Source organism: Corythoichthys intestinalis, chromosome 3 (genome assembly GCF_030265065.1).
Source record: "Corythoichthys intestinalis isolate RoL2023-P3 chromosome 3, ASM3026506v1, whole genome shotgun sequence".
In the NCBI taxonomy this organism is placed as follows: domain Eukaryota; kingdom Metazoa; phylum Chordata; class Actinopteri; order Syngnathiformes; family Syngnathidae; genus Corythoichthys; species Corythoichthys intestinalis.
Genome location: NC_080397.1, coordinates 12,691,620 through 12,711,515, shown reverse-complemented (window position 1 = coordinate 12,711,515; position 19,896 = coordinate 12,691,620).

Below are 19,896 nucleotides of genomic sequence, written 5' to 3'. Positions count from 1 at the left end.
CTCCCAGGTCTGGAACACGGCTCGCACTGCACTTCTACGTGCCTCACAGGATTCCTGCACCCAGTCTAACCGTCGCCGCACAGCAGCGCCAGTCTACACTGTGGGCCAGAAGGTTTGGCTCGCGTCAAAGTCTCTACCGGTGAAGTCGGGTACAGCTAAACTCACCCCCCGTTTTGTGGGCCCATATGAGATTGTTAAGGTGGTGAACCCGGCAGCCGTACGTCTCAGGCTCCCTCGGCATTTCCGCGTCCATCCCACATTCCACGTCTCCCAGGTCAAACCTGTTTCCTCGTGTCCTTTGTCCCCCCCTGTTCCGCCCCCTCCTCCTCCTCTGTCGGTCGATGGGGGCCCTGCGTACCAAGTGAGGCGGCTGTTGGACGTCCGCCGCCGCGGCAGGGGGCTTCAGTACCTCGTGGACTGGGAGGGCTATGGTCCTGAGGAACGCTCCTGGGTCCCGTCCCGGTGGGTGCTGTCTCGGGCCCTCATCCGGGATTTCCACCGCGCCCATCCCGATGCTCTCCGTCGGTCGCCAGGTGGCGCCCGTGGGAGGGGGGGTCCTGTTAGGGCCTCTGCCCCTCCTTCCTAATTACAGGTCAGACGGGTGGAGTGGCCGCAGCTGTGAGCAGTTACAATCAGCCAGCTTTAAAAGCCCAGCGGACGCACCACCACGTCGCCAGATCAACTTGTCTTTCTTCTCAGTCAGTTGTATCCCGCACCCCTATTGTACACATTGATTTTGACTCTCGGCTCATGACCTCTTTATCTCGCTTCCAGGACCTGATCAGCGCGCCCCTCGTCGGATACCTCAGCTTATCTTCTGACCCGCTCAAGCCGACAGCCGCCGACATCTCACGTTGGCTTCAACTTGCAACAACTCCTCCTTCCGTCTGAGTAATCATCGTGTGTTCAATAAACTTGTCATCTCCCCACTCACGTTCCCTGTTGTCTGCGTTGGGATCCCCCACCACTTCCGCGATCCTTAACAAATACATTGCAAAACACACCTCCTTAAAACTAGTCAGTTTTAAGTGTAAATCTATTGGCAATAAGTGAAATTATCTGCCATCGCTTCAAGTGTATTTCTCTCAGATTTCTTGGACGAAAAATAGCTAGCTGAAAATAATCTTACCAGCCTTGTTTTAAGCAATACATTATTATACTTAATCCTAAAAAAAAAAAAAAAAACTTGGAAGGAAAGATTTTGAATAATATTTGTGGCTACAGAATATTGATTTAAGAATTTGATTATCTACTGTGACTGTAATTGAGCAGAGAAATAAGTTAAATAATTTGAAAAGTGATTGCTAATGTTATATGCTTTGTTGCACACTGTGAAAATGATTAACTCAAAAGAGCGAGATGTCATGAACCCATTCTGCAGCGCTTTGTTTACATTTGCGGCTTTCACGACATTTGCTTTACAGCAGCTAAACTGCTACACGGCAGTACTATTTGGACGGAGTTGGAGCTCGCATCCGCGTGCGTGTTGTTTTGTGCCTGAGTTTTGTTAAGCCGAAAATAAAGGCAGCGTTACAAAGTCATCTGACCGCTCATCATTTTACATACTGAATGCATTATTGACTGGCTGACTTCATTTTCTCCATGTTTAAATTATCATCTAACCACTGTGCCGTCATGATAAGCATGCTTTCTGGACATCACTTTTTCATGAAGAATGGTGGTCGTATAAACTGCATCATTTTTTTATCCAGGGCTTTGGTTCTCGGGTCATTTAGGTAAAAAAAAAACCGTGTCTTGTCTTGGCGGCGGCGGCAGCTACGTTCATACCGGATAATCCGGCCGCCCCGGCCGGTTCGCCGCGGCGTATTCGGGTCCTGGCTCTGCTTGCACGCCGTGGGGGAACGCTCGAGAAACCGGGGTGTTCGCCGGAGGTCCCGAGGCCGGGGAACCGGGCTCGGCCAGTGGGGCGGCCTGCTGGACCGGCCAGAGTGGCGGGCTCCGTCGGAAGACGGCTACTTGGCAACTATCGGTCTCCAGTCGTTTAGCCTTAGATGCGACTTTACCACCCGCCTTGGGCTGCTTTCCCAAACAGCCCGACTCTGTATCGTCACGAGCCCTGTAGTTTAACTTAGCTAGTGTTTACAATAGCTTTAGCATTCCCGCTAGCAGCAGCCTCGTTTTCGTTCCAAAAATCTTTGTGATGCAGTTTTAAATGGCTGCTAGGTTAGTGGTTTTGAATCAGGACGCTTTCTTTCTGCCTCGTGGAACTTCTACGGTACATGTTTCGCAGATGGCGAGAGCGTCGTTTTTTTCAGGAACAGCCGCCATAATATTCAACTACTTCTTGTCGTGTCCTTCTCAACCCGTCCTCCCTCAGGGGCTTCAGAGAGGGGAGGGGTTGAGGAGGCGGCGTGCTGAATTCTTCGGTTGCGCACATTTGGAGGCTAAATCAAGTATATAATTATCGGATTGCATTATCGGTTGAATTTTTTTATTATCTGGATTATCTGTGTGACGTCATAATTGCCATTATCGGCCGATAATTATCGGCGACCGATATTATCGTGTATCTTTACTTAAAAGTATGAGAGGGAAACATGCAAAAAACATTTTTAGGCAATGAAAAGGTAAAGCACAAATAGTAAGTACTCGCCACTTTTAACCAATGAGCGCATTTGTTGGACGTCTCGCCGTTATGGAGGAATTGCAGTAACCCGGTAGTATTCGTCGAGTGCATTGTTATCACAGATTACTTGAAAAAGTAACTTAATTTCTGACTTCTGACTACACCTCAAAAAAGTAATCTAGTTACTTTACTGATTACTTTATTAGCAAACAAAGTTACTTTAAAAGTAACTTATCAGTTACTTTTTAACAATTCTCCTCCTTTTGCTGCCTCAACATAAAAAGGACAACAGAAAAATGTCATCGCATGTATTTGAATTTTTCACATAGGGCTTAATCTTCTTTCAACCACCATTGACTCGCGCTAGCTTAGCCACTTCGGAGCCCTGAAACTAAAAAATAACTGACAGACTGCACAGAATTTGTTCAAATGAACTCCAACGACTAAGTAAACCCTCGCAAACTCGAAGATTATGCCTATTGTCAAAAATTCTGCACTTCCCCTTTAAAATAAAAACCTAGCCGTTAAAATGATGTCTATAAAAGTGAGAGGAGTCTGGCTGCAGCCCGCCTCTCTCAGTACCCTGCGCCGCTCTTCTCAGTACCCATCCCGCAGACAGGAAATGACGCAATACCGCCGCTCTCAGTCCCCTCAGACCGGAAATGTCGTCAACCCTTGCGACGAAAACAAGTTACGTTATTTCACCTCTCGCGAAGAAAACACGGTAAGTGGCCGCACTGAAAAAAAGTTTTTAAAAGCGTATGCATGTTTAATAATGTTAAATAGTTAAACAACACTTGCGGTGAAAATATGAAGTGTTTATTCTGAGTTGAAAAGACCGTACTTATATCTAGTATTCTTAATGTAATTTAAATAATGTATTCCTTTACTAACTGCATGTGACTTTGCTCTACTTATATTGTTTAATACGTACTGATGAATTCAGCAGCGAATTGGCTAATGCTGCTAATGCTTTTTACATTTTTTTTTTCACAATGAACAGTCTTCTTTGTGTAGTTTTCATTATATTGCACTCTTATTTTTCATTATGTACATGCCTGCAATTCGCAGCTCGCTGTTTTTGTTGTTGTATGGTGTTGTTGTTTTGCCTTCATTTGTTTTGTCTGGTCCTTTGTCGTTTGAATGTTGTCACATGATCCAAATAGGACAAGGTTGTAATTTTTTCTTGATATTGTTACTCTGCTTAGCTATATATTTTTTCATTATTATTATTATTTTTTTTACTAGCTCCAAGATCACCACCCCATTGGGAAGAAACTAAATCACGACCCCCAAATGGTAGTCTTCCCATGCAGATACAGGGATGTCACACAGATCCAAATGGAAGTAAGTAGCATAAGTAGTAATGTACTTTAGATTTTGGACTGTGCTTAACACTTTTTTTTTGATAGACATCGAACACAGTAAAACCCACGTGGCAGACAGGACCAATGGTGACAATATAAGACCATGCCGAGCTTCATGGACGGTTCAAACTCATCCTGCCCAGGAACGGCTGGTATGTTTTTATGTCTGAGACAAATGTTGTGCTCAGTGGAAATCTGGATAGGCTTATTATTCCTTATATTAGTTAACAATTGGACATAATTGATTATTTACTCTTTGTTTATTTAACCAATCAACATTCTCATTAGCTTATGCAAATCTTGAATATAAAGAGGCCAGAAATGGTGTTGATTGTCTAAAAAAAGAAAGTTTGATTGACACGTGCTGACTTTTGGAACGTTGGCCTGAACAATGAAATGGAATCAACTGTGAATTTTGAGGATTTAGTTTCTCTAAAGAACATAATGTCACTTGTACAATTAAGTAAAATGTAACTTTTTGTGTTTGTTTTTTGCAGATATGAAATGCATATTTATAACTTGTCTAACAAGTAGCTCATTCAAAGGTATAAAAAAGTATTTTTTGGCGTGTATAGGGTATTTTAACTATGTAGCCTACAGAATGCTTGTATGGGCTCATGTAGGTGTCTGCGTACGTTTGTATTTATATAACATATGTCCGTGTGTATAGATTATGTATTTTTCAGGGAAGGACCATATTTGTGGCTGACCCCTATGTTGTTGCAACATGGTGAAAGCCTACAGGATGTGACCCACACATGCATTTGCCTGTAAGGCTGATTAGTAACAACTACAACTTGGAGCATTGGTTCATTTTCAAAGAACAGTCAAATCATAACAAATTAAATGATCCAAATTCCAATTATTTGTGGGAAGAAAAACAGATCCAATCATGAGATCAGGGAACTATTGTTATCTCTAATGAAATTCAGTATCCATTCATATTGGCATGGCGTTTCCATGATGATCCAGAATGGCCTTGTTTGGTTTTGAAGGTATGTTCCAGTCGATCCTTTTATGTTGCCCCTTCAATTAAAGCAGAATTGCACTCCAGATGATTCATCCAATCATTTGAAGCAAATTTCTAAAATGCCACTATAAAATTGCGAATGTTTTGTTTCAAGGGCGTTGGCCCGGTCTCAACATCGGTAGGGACGAATATAATGCAAGTAAGGTTGCTCAAAAGTTGGTGGGGACAACTTTAGCATCCTGAAAAGTTGGTCGTGTTATGTCCCTACCGTCCCTATGCAAACCTACGCCCTGGTTTTGTTTGCATGAATCATTTAAACCTGACTGGTTGGTGTTCTTATGCATGGAAACACGTTTGTAATTGTTTTAACTACTGTATTTAATATGAACCTATATTTTCAATTGCAGAAAACGTTGACAGTCAATCAACAGGGGGACATGGAAAGAGAGGATTGGAAGTGAAATAGAGGTATTTGTAAAAGTGTGTATATTCATTGATTCAAAACTTGAAGGAAGTGACTCGGTTAAATTCTTACGTTAGGGTTTTCCGGGACAGCCATAGGGGAAGGACTGTGGCATCTTCATGTTGATGGTAGGTGAGTTTAACTGTCCAATTTTGTCCTCTGTGATATTTGTATTCATTTATCCATTTGTAGTATGCTCTTTGCACTGTTCTGGATGCTCTCTTTGAGTTTACCCATTGTAAAATGAAGTTCACCGAATCATTCAAATTGGGCTACAAAATATCCTTGTCGTTATTCTTTATTTACACTTGTTTTTAATTTTTGTTAGACTGATATGCCAACTATGAGGAAGTGGTGGTGTATATTGCTAGCGGACAATTTCAAACTTGGGTGCATGGTAAGTCTTTGAAACTGTTGATATGGCATTCATAGGAAAGTAGGTGCACAGCACCTTAATTCTTTGTTGGAAAATGTGGAATACTTATTTTTGTATTTTTTCAACTTATGTGAGCCACAGGAAAGAGTTTGCCCATTGGACAGATGAGGCAAAAGCATTACTGCAGGGTGAAGTGCCACCAGTCCATCAGTTACAGAAGTGAAATTTGAATATAATTGCTGAGGTCAGCTTTTAAAGACTTTTTAGTGTCCATTACTCTGACGCACTTTTGAACATGCCCCCCTTTATTCACTGATTTATTTTTAGGAAGAGGTGCAACCACAGCTCCTTCAAGTTAGTGGTGGCCCACTCCAAAAAGATATGGCGGGAAAAAATGGTAAGATTGTTTATATACCTAGTTTAATGCAATGCCTGAAAAGAAAAATCAAGTATAAAATTAACAAAGCATCATTTTTATTTTACTTATGTAATATTCAAATAGCTCTTTTCTTTCTCTTTTCCAATGAACAGTTTTGGTAAAAGGATTGTGCAAGACAGCACAAAAGCCTCGGACAGGGCTAGGGGGGGGGGAAATCAATGCAGTAGGAGTTCCCAAGCATCCTGCAGATGGAAGAGGATGAGCACGAACTACAATGTCTTGGAGCCATTCAAGTTCTGTTTCAACCATCTGGAAGATGGATTTACCTTTTTTGAGGAGATTGTTGACTAAAGAAAATATCTATTCTCTCAATAATAATAAAAAATAATAAAACTAAAAAAATAAAGTTTACCACATCAGAACTGGTTGTATTGAGTTCATTTTTCTACACTTATAAATTAGTTGTTTTTTTTCTTTTATCCCAGATGTTAGTTGTAGGTAGTTTTAATTACCTGTGATGAAGGCGGGAGTGCTTGCCGAAAAAATGTCAGGTAATTAAAACAACCTACAACTATTGTCTGGGATAAAAGAAAAAAACAACTAACACATGACAACTTTTGTCATTTCTGTTTGAAATAAAGGTGCCTTTCCTGGAGCAGAAAGTTTAATATAGTTTCTGAATTAGTTAATTAGGATCTTCACCCACATGAATGAATTTAAGTAGCAAAATGAAAGACAAAATTGGTTTGGTTGCAACATTGAGAGAATATTACGTTTTTGATACATTAAATTGTAATGAAGCTATATTAATGTGTCCGTTCATAAAAATGTAAGGATGACAGCAATTTTGTAATAATTCTCAATTGGAGTATATTTTACAATTGACAAACTAAAGTACACACTGTGATAGGTCACAGGCGATCTTTCAGTCACTAATTAAACCTTTATTGCAGTAGTGTGTATTTTAATTTTGATGTACTGTAACCGTGTTTTTCATTTTGGTAAAATCAGCAGGCTTTAACAAACTGACCGCGCTTAAAGAGTTAATCTCCCGATTACACCAAATCAATTTAAGGAGCATGTAAATAAATTATTATTTAAATAATAATGAGTGATGCTGAAACCGAAAATAAAAGACGTGCGAAAAGAAAAGTAAACTAGTATTTACGTTCGAATGGACGCTAACTATTACGATAAAACCGGAAGGTCGGAGCTCGAGCGCTGCTTCATGTTGTCATTTCCGGTCTGAGAGCTGCGATATTGCGTCACTTCCTGTCTGCGGGATGGGTACTGAGACGAGCGGCGCAGGGTACTGAGAGAGGCGGGCTGCAGCCAGACTCTCTTGATAAAAGTTGTAAAGCAATAAAATAATAAAAATGAATGAAATGAACAAGAATCCTCCAAAGTATTTCAAATGGGTCCAAACTTTTGACTTTTGTTTTAGTCATCAACATGCCCCCCCCCCCCCAAAGTAAAACTCTGCCTATAGTTATAAACTGTAACGATAAAATGTACGTACAGGCTGGTTACAAACTGTAGAAATGCTGGCTGTCTCGGCACCTGTATGCTTTGTTTAGAGTTTTTTTTTCGTTTTGCTGTAATTCCAAATGGTTCCTTCAACTGGATGTCTAGTTTTTAGCAGTCTTTTTGATCCAGCACAAAGTTTGCAGTGTACGGAGGTATTTTTGTCATCTTTACTGGGCAGAAATGTTAAGTAATGGCTGTATTTCCAGTGAGAAAATGAAGCCGTTTGTGTCATCTCCTGCTTTTCAGTGCTAGCATCCTGACGATGTAGCCGGACTATGTTGTTGGCCTCACCGCAGACAGCGCTCACGATCGCACAGCATGGTAATACACGTGACCCGTTTTTTTTTTTCCGACGAGAAAATATGAGATGTGATGTCACTCCCAAACTCAAGAGCAACGTTTTCTATTTGAAATGCTCTTCGTACATGACTACAGTATTCTTCATTCTACAGACATTATGAGGCAACAACAAAATAGTAATGCAGAGGCACTAAGGAAACTAACTTTAATCAGATTACTGGTTTAGAAAAATGAACTTGTTAGATTACTCGTTACTGAAAAAAGTAATCAGATTACAGTAACGCCTTACTAAGTAACGCGTTATTGACAATACTGGTCACGTGACAGTGACAATCTACGTCGTCACCCCGAACGTCCATCGCGCGCTTAAAACATGCCGCCCTCCGTCGGTCATAACATGGAGTAAATATTATAGATTTTTAAATCAATGGCAATATTTCATGTGTTTCTAATAACATATTTTAGTAAAAGAGAACAATTGTGGCTTATAAGAAACTAAAGTCTTTAAGTCCGAGGTTCCCTTTAAATGTGATCCATTTAGGGCAAAGCTTATTGTTGACACTAGGGGTGGGAACCTCTTGGTACCTCACGATACGATACGATTTGCGATACAAAGCTCATGATAACGATGATCTGACGATATGGCGATACAACATTTATCGATATATTGGTCATGAAATCATTCTAGGATATTCTAGAAACAACTAATAAACAGAAAAACTAAGCTTCTGTTGTGAATTGGAATGAGTTTATCACAAGTAGACGTCCAGTTAATTTGAACTGGGAGGGTGGCAGCGAATGAACATTCATTCATTCGTTGCCATCCCTCCCACTTCAAACGGATTGAACGTCTATGGCCGTCAGTGGCAGCCAGTGCTAGGCAATGAGGTAATTTTGGCCCATTTAAGGTCACTTACCTGTTGATTTTCAGTTACTTCCTGTTGATATAGCGGTATTTTATGGGTCACTTCCTGTTTATTTTGAGTTACAGAACAGCAAGTGACATGGGAATCAGCCAAATGAATAGGCAGTGACTCAAACTCAACAGGAAATGACCTGTAAATACCCAAAAATGAACAGCAAGTGACCTGTAAATTCCCTGAAAATCGGACAGAATGACTGAATGCTCTGGTTTTGAATGACTGAATGTTCCCAGTCTAAATGGATTGGGCGTCGAGCATCATCAATGCAGCCTTAGAGTTAACTGAGACACTATTAAGATTTTGGTAGCAACTTGTTGGTTCCTTTTTATTTCATTTTATTTTTTAGACATTGACACCTTTTTAAAACGATATTTCCATTCTTGGCAGGAGCATATCGATAACCTTTTGGGATACAAACAGGGGTGAAAGTGGGCCAGAACGGTCAGGAACGCAGTTCCGGTATAAGATTCAGGGCCAGAACGCAGTTCCGGTATGAGAATCAGGGCCGGAATGCTATTCCGGTACACGGTGCTTTGATTCCGAAAATAGGATAACTGTCAAAACGCTATGTAAAAAAAAAAAAATTAAAAAAAAAAATTAAAAAATGCTAAGCTGCCACACATACATTTCATCTCCAAGAAGAAAACAATCTACCATTATTAGATTTAGATACACAAGTGTTAACAACAAGCATAATAAAGTGCTTATGTAGCGTAATCCGTTTCCACCAGTATTTATTATTTAATTAGTCCACGGACGGCACGGAGGTTTCCCCATCTAATGCAGTTATCTGAGTCTGACGATGAAGAGTCACGTCAATGTGCGAATGCACGCAGCAAAGAAAAACGCCTGGACTCATTTATCCGTTCAATTGGCTGACATACTGACATGTGATCAGCAGAGATAGTTAGCTCTGATTGGTTCAAATGTGCGTGTTTTCTGGAACAGCAAAAAAAAAACCCCAAAAAAGTTGTTGAATTAATGTGACAAAAAAAGGAAAATGTAACATAAAATGGATCAAATCTTTAAGAGCAACGGAAGAGTTGAGGAGGCTTATTTATCATATTTAGTTTTATTTGCTCTGATCGTGAGATTCAGAACATCCGAGCAGTCAACGTGCACTTTGGACTTATATTTGTTCATTTATGTTAGGCTACTTATTCATTTCTTTATAATTTAAAAAAGTCAAAGTTTGCGCGATCTTCAAAATATATTCCATTTCACCCTGCATAATATAAATCATTTGTACTTATTTTTCTGAATGTTACTTATATCTTTAAAAAAAAAAAAAAAAAAAAAAAAAAAAAAAAAGGTAAATAAGGGGAAATAAAAATTAGGAGATGGAGATTGAGGTTATTGCTGTTTTTGTTTTGTTAACTTTTATTTTGCAAATCATTAAAAAAAATACTATTTTGAATGAAAATCAGTTTTAGCATGTGTTATGGAAATAACTGTGCTAAAACAGTTTACTTTGCACTTTAGTAGTTTAAGAGGGTTGACCCCCCCAAAATGAAAGAATAAATAAATAAATACATACAATTTCTGGCTCTGTGGTGACCTTCACGTCGTGGAGTTCCGGCAAGAAATTCTCGCCACTTTCACCCCTGGATACGAAGTATCACGATATATATCACCATTTCGATATTTTTTCACACCCCTAGTTGGCACAATCTAGAAGAGCTTGAAAATGGACATTTTGTAAATTTGTAATGCAAATCAGCTTGCTAATATTAGGGAAAGGTATGCGAAGCCAATGCAGACCGAAGTGCGACCGGGAAGCAGATGGACAGTAAAGTGATTTTTATTGAACAATGACAATGTTTTTGGTGGCTGGCGGGGGAGATGTGTCGGTAGGTGGCTGTGGCAGGTGACTTCTTCAAAACAGGTGGCTTTGCTGAGTGGGTGTCCTGAAGGCAAAAACAGAATTAGTCGAAGGTAAAAAAACAAGAGAGTCAAAACCCGCAGGCTTAGTTGGCCAATGAACCAACGGTGACTGGCAGAATCATCTGGCACCCGCTTGCTGCCCAGGCCGCTCCTTAAAAGCAGTGATTACTGACGAGCTGCAGGTGCATTCCCAGGTATACACCACATCCAGCCTGCCAAGGTTGAACTAACCCCGAATTCACACCGTCTGTGGCTGCCACACAATTGCATGACGGCTATGTAAACATCGCAGGTCAATTTCTACTGGTTGCGTTTGCGCTACGAATGTCTGGGGCAATCAGAGACGAAATCATGAGGGCTCCCACGAGAATGCACAAATTCAGGCACAATATGTACTATGTACGTCCCAACATCAGACACTTGAGAAAAGTCGATGGATAATAAGTGCAACCTTTTTTAAAAATTGTTTTATCACGACACAAATAATAAAGTATAAATTATCAAATGAGTTTATTTTTTTTCTGCATGAGGACATTACAAGCTCGTGAAAAAAGCAAATAAATATTTTTTATGTTTATGATGATGAAAAGAACGGAAAATAAAATAGCTTTACAGAACATTTCACCTCGAAGTGAACATAATAACCATGATCCTCATTGACAAAAGTGCTTTATTTTGAACGGAAACTGGTAATTTTATTTTGTATCGGTGCTAAAGGTCCTTTCCAGCACGGTGGTATTGTTGTAACTTCATGCGGTCCGGCTACGCCGTTTGGAAAAAAAGACTTCTGTGTCAAGCCTACGATCACCTGCGGCACGTCGTAGACGATTCCGCAGTCGGTGGAAATTGTCATATTTATTACTATGCTTGCGAATTCCTACGACGTCGTGAACGCAGCCAATCTTGTCGCAGCCACAGGCGGTGTGAATTCGGGGTAAGGCCACAAATCAAAACAGGAAGTGTTACCAAAGTAAAAGTAAAGGTATAGGGGAGTCTGGGCAAGGACTGCCACAGCCAACTCTATAAAAGTACATTAAAAAAATACTCATAAATTATAAACTATTAAAGAAAAAAATGAATGAGGCTCTATAAGCCTTTATTGGGCAAGTGAATATTCATTATTGAATTGTTCATTATTGTATTTTATTACATACAATGCTGGCCAAAAATATTAGCACTCTTGAAATTCTGTCAGATAATGTTCAATTTCTCCCAGAAAATGATTGCAATTACAAATGCTTTGGTCGTAATATCTTCATTTATTTGCTTGCAATTTAAAAACACAAAAGAGAATGAACATTTTTTTGAATCATTATCATTTTACACAACACCACAAAAGTGGGCCGGACAAAAGTATTGGCACCCTCAGCCTAATACTTGGTCGCACAACTTTTCGACAAAATAACTGCGAACAACCGCTTCCGGTACCCGGCAGTGAGTTTCTTACAATGCTCTGCTCGAATTTTAGACCATTCTTCTTTGGGTAACTGCTCCAGTTCTCTGAGATTTGAAGGGTGCCTTTTCCAAACTGCCACTTTCAGATCTCTCCACAGGTGTTCTATTGGATTCAGGTCTGGACTCATTGTTGGCCACTTTAGAAGTCTCTAGTGCTTTCTCTCAAAACCATTGTGTAGTGCTTTTTGAAGTGTGTTATGGGTCTGTGTCCTGCTGGAAGACCCATGACCTCTGAGGGAGACCCAGCTTTCACACACTGGGCCCTACATTATGCTGCAAAATTTGTTGGTAGTCTTCAGACTTCATAATGCCATGCACAAGGTCAAGCAGTCCAGTGCCAGAGGTAGCAAAGCAACCCCAAAACATCAGGGAACCGCCATGTTTGACTCTGGTGACCGTGTTCTTTTCTTTGAAGACCCTGTTTTTTTTTTTCCTGTTCCTTAACTCTATGTTGATGCCTTTTCCCAAAAGATCTACTTTTGTCTCATCTGACAAGAGAACATTCTTCCAAAACGTTTTTGGGGTTTCTCGGTTTTTTGCAAACTCCAGGCTGGCTTTTTTATGTCTCTGGGTCAAAAGCGGGGTCTTCCTGGGTATCCTATCATAAAGTCCCTTTTCATTCAGACGCTGACGGATAGTACGGGTTGACACTGTTGTAACCTCGGACTGCAGGACAGTTTGAGCTTGTTTGGATGTTAGTCGAGGGTCTTTATCCACCATACGCACAATCTTTCATTGAAATCACTTGTCAATTTTTCTTTTCCGTCCACATCTAGGGAGGTTAGCCACAGTGCCATGGGCTTTACACTTATTGTCGACACTGTGCACGGTAGACACAGGAACATTCAGGAGATGGACTTGTAGCCTTGAGATTACCCATGCTTCCTCACAATTTTGCTTCTCAAGTCCTCAGACAGTTTTTTGGTCTTCTTTCTTTTATCCATGCTCAATGTGGTACATACAAGGACACAGGACAGAGGTTGAGTCAACTTTAATCCATTTTAACTGGCTGCACATGTGATTAAGTTATTGTCACCACCTGTTATGTGCCACAGGTAAGTAACAGGTACTGTTAATTACACAAATTAGAGAAGCATCACATGATTTTTCAAATGTGCCAATACTTTTGTCCGGGCCAATTCTGGAGTTTTGTGTAAAATGATAATGATTAAATTTTTTTCCCATTCTCTTTCGTGTTTTTTCATTGCAAACAAAATAAATGAAGGTATTACTTCCAAAGTATTTGTATATACAGTGGGGAACATAAGTATTTAGTCAACCACCAATTGCGCAAGTTCTTCTACTTGAAAAGATTAGAGAGGCCTGTAATTGTCAACATGGGTAAACCTCAACCATGAAAGACAGAATGTGGAAAAAAAACCTAGAAAATCACATTGTTTGATTTTTAAAGAATTTATTTCGAAATTAGAGTGGAAAATAAGTATTTGGTCGCCTACAAACAAGCAAGATTTCTGGCTGTCAAAGAGGTCTAACTTCTTCTAACAAGGTCTAACGAGGTCTACCGAGGCTCCACTCGTTACCTGTATTAATGGCACCTGTTTTAACTCATTATCGGTATAAAAGACACCTGTCCAGAATCTCAGTCAGTCACACTCCAAACTCCACTATGGCCAAGACCAAAGAGCTGTCCAAGGACACCAGAGACAAAATTGTAGACCTGCACCAGGCTGGGAAGACTGAATCTGCAATAGGTAAAACGCTTGGTGTAAAGAAATCAGCTGTGGGAGCAATTATTAGAAAATGGAAGACATACAAGACCACTGATAATCTTCCTCGATCCGGGGCTCCATGCAAGATCTCACCCCGCAGCGTCAAAATGATAACAAGAACGGTGAGCAAAAATCCCAGAACCATACGGGGGGACCTAGTGAATGACCTACAGAGAGCTGGGACCACAGTAGCAAAGGCTATTATCAGTAACACAATGCGCCGCCAGGGACTCAAATCCTGCACTGCCAGACGTGTCCCCCTGCTGAAGAAAGTACACGTCCAGGCCAGTCTGCGGTTCGCTAGAGAGCATTTGGCCCCCTGCTGAAGAAAGTACACGTCCAGGCCAGTCTGCGGTTCGCTAGAGAGCATTTGGATGATCCAGAAGAGGACTGGGAGAATGTGTTATGGTCAGATGAAACCAAAATAGAACTTTTTGGTAGAAACACAGGTTCTCGTGTTTGGAGGAGCAAGAATACTGCATTGCATCTGAAGAACACCATACCCACTGTGAAGCATGGGGGTGGAAACATCGTACTTTAGGGCTGTTTTTCTGCAAAGGGACCAGGATGACTGATCTGTGTAAAGGAAAGAATGAATGGGGCCATGTATCGAGAGATTTTGAGTGAAAATCTCCTTCCATCAGCAAGGGCATTGAAGATGAGACACGGCTGGGTCTTTCAGCATGACAATGATCCCAAACACACAGCCAGGGCAACAAAGGAGTGGCTTCGTAAGAAGCATTTCAAGGTCCTGGAGTGGCCTAGACAGTCTCCAGATCTCAACCCCTTAGAAAATCTGTGGAGGGAGTTGAAAGTCCATGTTGCCCAACGACAGCCCCAAAACATCAGTGCTCTAGAGGAGATCTGCATGGAGGAATGGGCCAAAATACCAGCAAGAGTGTGTGAAAAGCTTGTGAAGAGTTACAGAAAACGTTTGGCCTCCGTTATTGCCAACAAAGGATATATAACAAAGTATTGAGATGAACTTTTGGTATTGACCAAATACTTATTTTTCACCATGATTTGCAAATAAATTCTTTAAAAATCAAACAATGTGATTTTCTGTTTTTTTCCCCCCCACAATCTGTCTCTCATGGTTGAGGTTTACCCATGTTGACAATTACAGGCTTCTCTAATATTTTCAAGTGGGAGAACTTGCAGAATTAGTGGTTGACTAAATACTTATTTGCCCCACTGTATATATATACCGGTATATATAACTCCATGTTAATTAAATTATTTAATCAAATTAAAATGATTTTGGCAATTAAAAAAAAATAATAATCATTTAAAATTCAAAATGTTCAACTCATTGCCTTCCAATGACTCCCAATTCATTTAAACTGTGAGGTTTGGCTGTGAATGTTCATGTTTCAGTGCCATTGCCATTGACGACGCTTGATGAATGATTGCCGTCAGACCTCCCAGTCAAAATGGACTGGACATCTAGCTCCATCAAGGACTGTCAATAAATTCAATGAGTGCCCTATAAAGGCTTGAACTGATGATACCATGCAGTGTGCATGCAAACCGAAAATGAGTTAAATCACATTAGACCAAAAAGACCATGATTATAGATTTGGTTCAAAATACAGACAAGCACTTTGTTTCCTCTTTCGCAGCCTCAGTGGTTATTGACCCTGGTGGGTTCGTGATGAAGGAGGCACATCTTGTAAAATGCATTACATCCTAATGAGATTATCCCATAAACAGATAAAAGTTCAATAAAAGAACATCATTTCTTCCTAGTTCAGGAATAAGCAGATGACAGAGCTGATTTGTTTCTGCTGCTGGTTTAGCTCAACAGAAGCAGGGCCATTCACAGATAAGTGAGCCTGCGAGGCGGTCTGGTCCGGGCTAATGCTCATACACTAACATCAGTAGTTTACATCTGTGTGCTATGGGGTGTGAGTGCTAGGAATTGAAGAGGTGCAACTCATGGAGCCTCTTTTGCAAGTCTGCCGGTTCCCGGGGGTCTCTGTTCCGTCAGCTTTTATGCTCTGAGCCCTTGGAATAGCCTTCCTGATCACTCCAAAGCCAGCTGGAAACAGCACTTGGTAACTTTTTGACATCTTGTTTGATGTTCATTTATTTTAACATGAACAAATGTGTTTCATACAAAGTTGAAAAAGAAGAAATGTGTGTCCTCACAGCTGCATAATGGAAACAGAGAGCTGTTAAAATGATCCCTTTACAAAAATAATTCTCAGTTCTTTGCGATAGAGTTATTAGGGTATGTTTTTTATAGAAAAATGGTATCAATGAATTAAACATCACCACTTTTGTCAACCACAATTAGATTTCTTTTTTCTTAACTCGTTGGCTGCCATTGACGGTGATAGATGTCCAATGCATTTAAATTGGTAGGGTAGCAGTGGCTCATGACTGAACATCTATTGCCGTTCACATATATACTGTATATTTTTATTATATTATGTATATACAGGATATACTGTATGTATATATTTTCCCCAAGTGGAAGCTTCCATGATCCTAATAAATTTAATAATTAAAAAAATATATATACAGTACTATGCAAAAGTTTTAGGCAGGTGTCCTGCCTAAAACTTTTGCACAGTACTGTATATATATATATATATATATATATATATATATATATATATAATTTTAACCTTTTGGAATTTCTCACATTTCTGCATAAAATCCCCATCAAATGTGATCAGATCTTTGTCAAAATCACACAGATGTTAAAACAGTGTTTGCTTTAACTAATGTGAGAAAAATGTGAAAAAAAGCCTTTTTTTCTTTCCTGTTCTACTGAACCCGCACCAAACCATGATCTCCGTACCGAGGTACGTACTGAACCATGACTTTTGTTCATCGTAACACCCCTAATGCACACAGATATATTTTTCAATATGCAGGTGAGGCTCTGAATCTCCTGCCTCTCTTGTCTTTGCTCTAGTTGTTTTGATTAAAAAAACATCACACAAGGTTCACGGGTACGTCATCCAAGAAAAGTTTAGGGCAGGTCACTATTTTTGGAAATAAAAGAAACTATTATATTACAGAGTCTACAAGGACAACGACAATTTGGTGATGATAATGCACTCTCAGCAGGAAAACAGTACATTATTTTCAATTTCAATAAATTGTACCCAACTGGATGCCATAAACTGACAAAAAAAAAAAAAAGAGTTGCCTTTGTTTAGGTGAGTTGAGTTTATGATGACGCTCGCCATGCTAAATGCTAATGCTAATGAGAACGCAAATGCTATGCTAACGCTCATAGCCATTTAGCCATTCTTCATCGCATTTGCAATGGCAACACCACTCCTTTCTCTCCTCCCCCCTCCTGTTCTGCACTCTCCAGGGCAGGCAGGCAAGCAGATGTGTGACAAAATTAGACAACTTGCGCTTCATTCAACCAAATTGTAGTAACGCGCACCTTCACATCGTCAGTAACGGTAACACCATTGCAACGATGGTAAAAGTAACGAATTAGATTCCTCACGACAGAAAAAAAATTACGCTGCTAGAAACTGCGTTATTAACAACATTTTAATGAATGCTTATAACAAATGTCATTATGTGTCATCCGGCAAATTATTTCTCTTTTGACTGAATGTAAAAGTTGCGGACTGGAAATAAATGGATTTACTGACAAAATTTGCCAGATGACACTTAGGGCGCTTTCAAACTACCAATGTTTGGTCCATTTTAAACAGACCAAAGTTCTTTTTCTCGGATAGTTTTGTTTGTTGTTTGTTCGTTTTGTAAATGTGAACGCTCATCCGTAGTCTAGTCCGGACCAAACAAACGGACAAAAATCGTGGGTCTTGGTCCGCATTAAGCGCACCCGGCGTCGCTTGTAAATGTTACCGGAGCAGGGTGCACTTTTGCTAATAATGTGCAGCGTCACAGCCTGGAGCTGTGGTGCTCCAAGCTGTGATGCTACACGCAGGGGATCCTTTGAACCGGAGGTACAGCCGGCACGCTATTCAAAATCAACAATGGCAAGAAGACAGACTTGATTAACGATGGCTAAATAATGTTGTGCTGAGCTAGGCAGTTGCATTTGATACTCAGAATCGGGTTGCAATGTGGTCATTTTGTGTTTTGCATGCTGTTCTTGAACGGAGAGTGTGAGAATGACGGTGGCCGAGCCAGGCGGAGCCTCTCAGGGCGGCCGTTTCTTGAGTCTTGCTCTCCTGAAAGTGGCGAAAATTTGACAGTCCAAAAAGTCAAGAAAGTTAAAGCGATCATCCACCTGTGTGACTTGGGGTACCGCGCAGTGCCCTTTCATGGTTTAGTTTTCCCCATGCATGTTTTTATCTACTCCAGTTCGCTCTGCATCGAGTCAGGAAGGATAGACCCCGCTGCTGGCCGAGCGGCGACTTAATTTATGGTACATTACGTCCACGCTCTGTCCCCTCTCAGAGGGAGGTATTTCCCTCTTCTATTTGTCCAATCAATCTACGTGATGCTACTCGTAAAGTTTGGTTGGCGCAGTGTGAATGCTGAACCTTTTCAAGAAGTCATTTGCGAGGTAGCTCTCCAACTGGACCCTGGTCCTCTTGGTCTAATGTGAAAGCGCCCGTAATGACATCTGTCATAAGCAATCATTAATGCTTATGACAGTGTTGTGTCATAATTATGATGGTCTTCAAATGCCACTGTCTAAGTGTTACCTCAGATATTGTTTAGTATTTTTTTTTTTTTTAATAATTACATTTTTTTAATGTACTTTCTATTCCTCCAATGCTTTATGATATTTCTTAATTCTTTGGCTACCATCGATATTGCTAGAGCTCCAATCCATTTGTAGAGGGAGGATTGGTAGCGAATGAATCCATGTCCTATTTATTAGTAGAGGGAGTGTTGGTAGCGAATGAACGAATGTCACCCTCCCACTTTAAATGGATTGGACGTCTACTTGTAACAAACTCAATTCAAGTCACATGATTGGATGTCTAGCATCGTCAATGGCACTGAAAGAGTTAAATGTAAACTAGGGCATCAAGGTGTTAGCACTTAAGAAATCTGTTCTAAAATCTAAATCCTATTGCCGTTGAAATTTAGATGAATATTAAATCTGTCAACATTTTTGATTCCATTTGGCCAGGACTCGTACTAACATATTTGCATTTCAAATGATGTCACATTTTCGAAACTCAGCACAGTATCTATGTCTTGTAACGGAGGACCTAACTTCTAACTTGTATTTTGAAAGAGGCCCTCAGCTGTACTCACATGAGGCAAGTAGATACGAATTGAAAAATGAGAGAAGACAGTTAGTGGGAATGAATATTATATTGAATTTAAAGCTCTGTCACACAGAGCATGTCGCTGTCATTTGAATACACTACTTTGGGATTTTTGGATTTTCTCACCTTACTCACCCACATTCTTTCTGTTTACTTCCATTCAGTCTTGAGTTGCTTCACATAGTCTATCAATGGCGTGTCCCAGTTGTCTAAAGATGAAAGAAGATAGCCAAAAGAAACAACACTTCAGAATGTATACCCCAAATAGTATAGACACAGTGTTGCCTCCTACATGGGGTAAATCTTCCCTTCTGTGCATTCTGCTTATATCTAGAGGCTGTTTAGCTTTTAAAATGAATAATTGAGATCGGGAACCGACCAGGATTTGGGTGTTTGAAGGCCACGTGCTTTGATTGTTTGCTCCTTAAAGTACTATCTTGAAAACGCTTGAACGATACAAGATGGAGCCTTAATCCAACCCTCTGGTCAGAGCTTTAAAAGCAAACTCCCATGTAAAAAAAGCTCTCCTGTTGATAGCAAGCATTTGGCCATCTGCAGAACCAATCAAGTTTGTCCATTATGGTCTTATTAGCTTCCTCCATTAGCTGCAGCCATCAACAAGCAGTCCTCTTTTCTCTCAACATACTTGACCTCATCAATTAATCATATTTTCCATGACATGTTCACTCCTCTCCATGTGTTTCCTT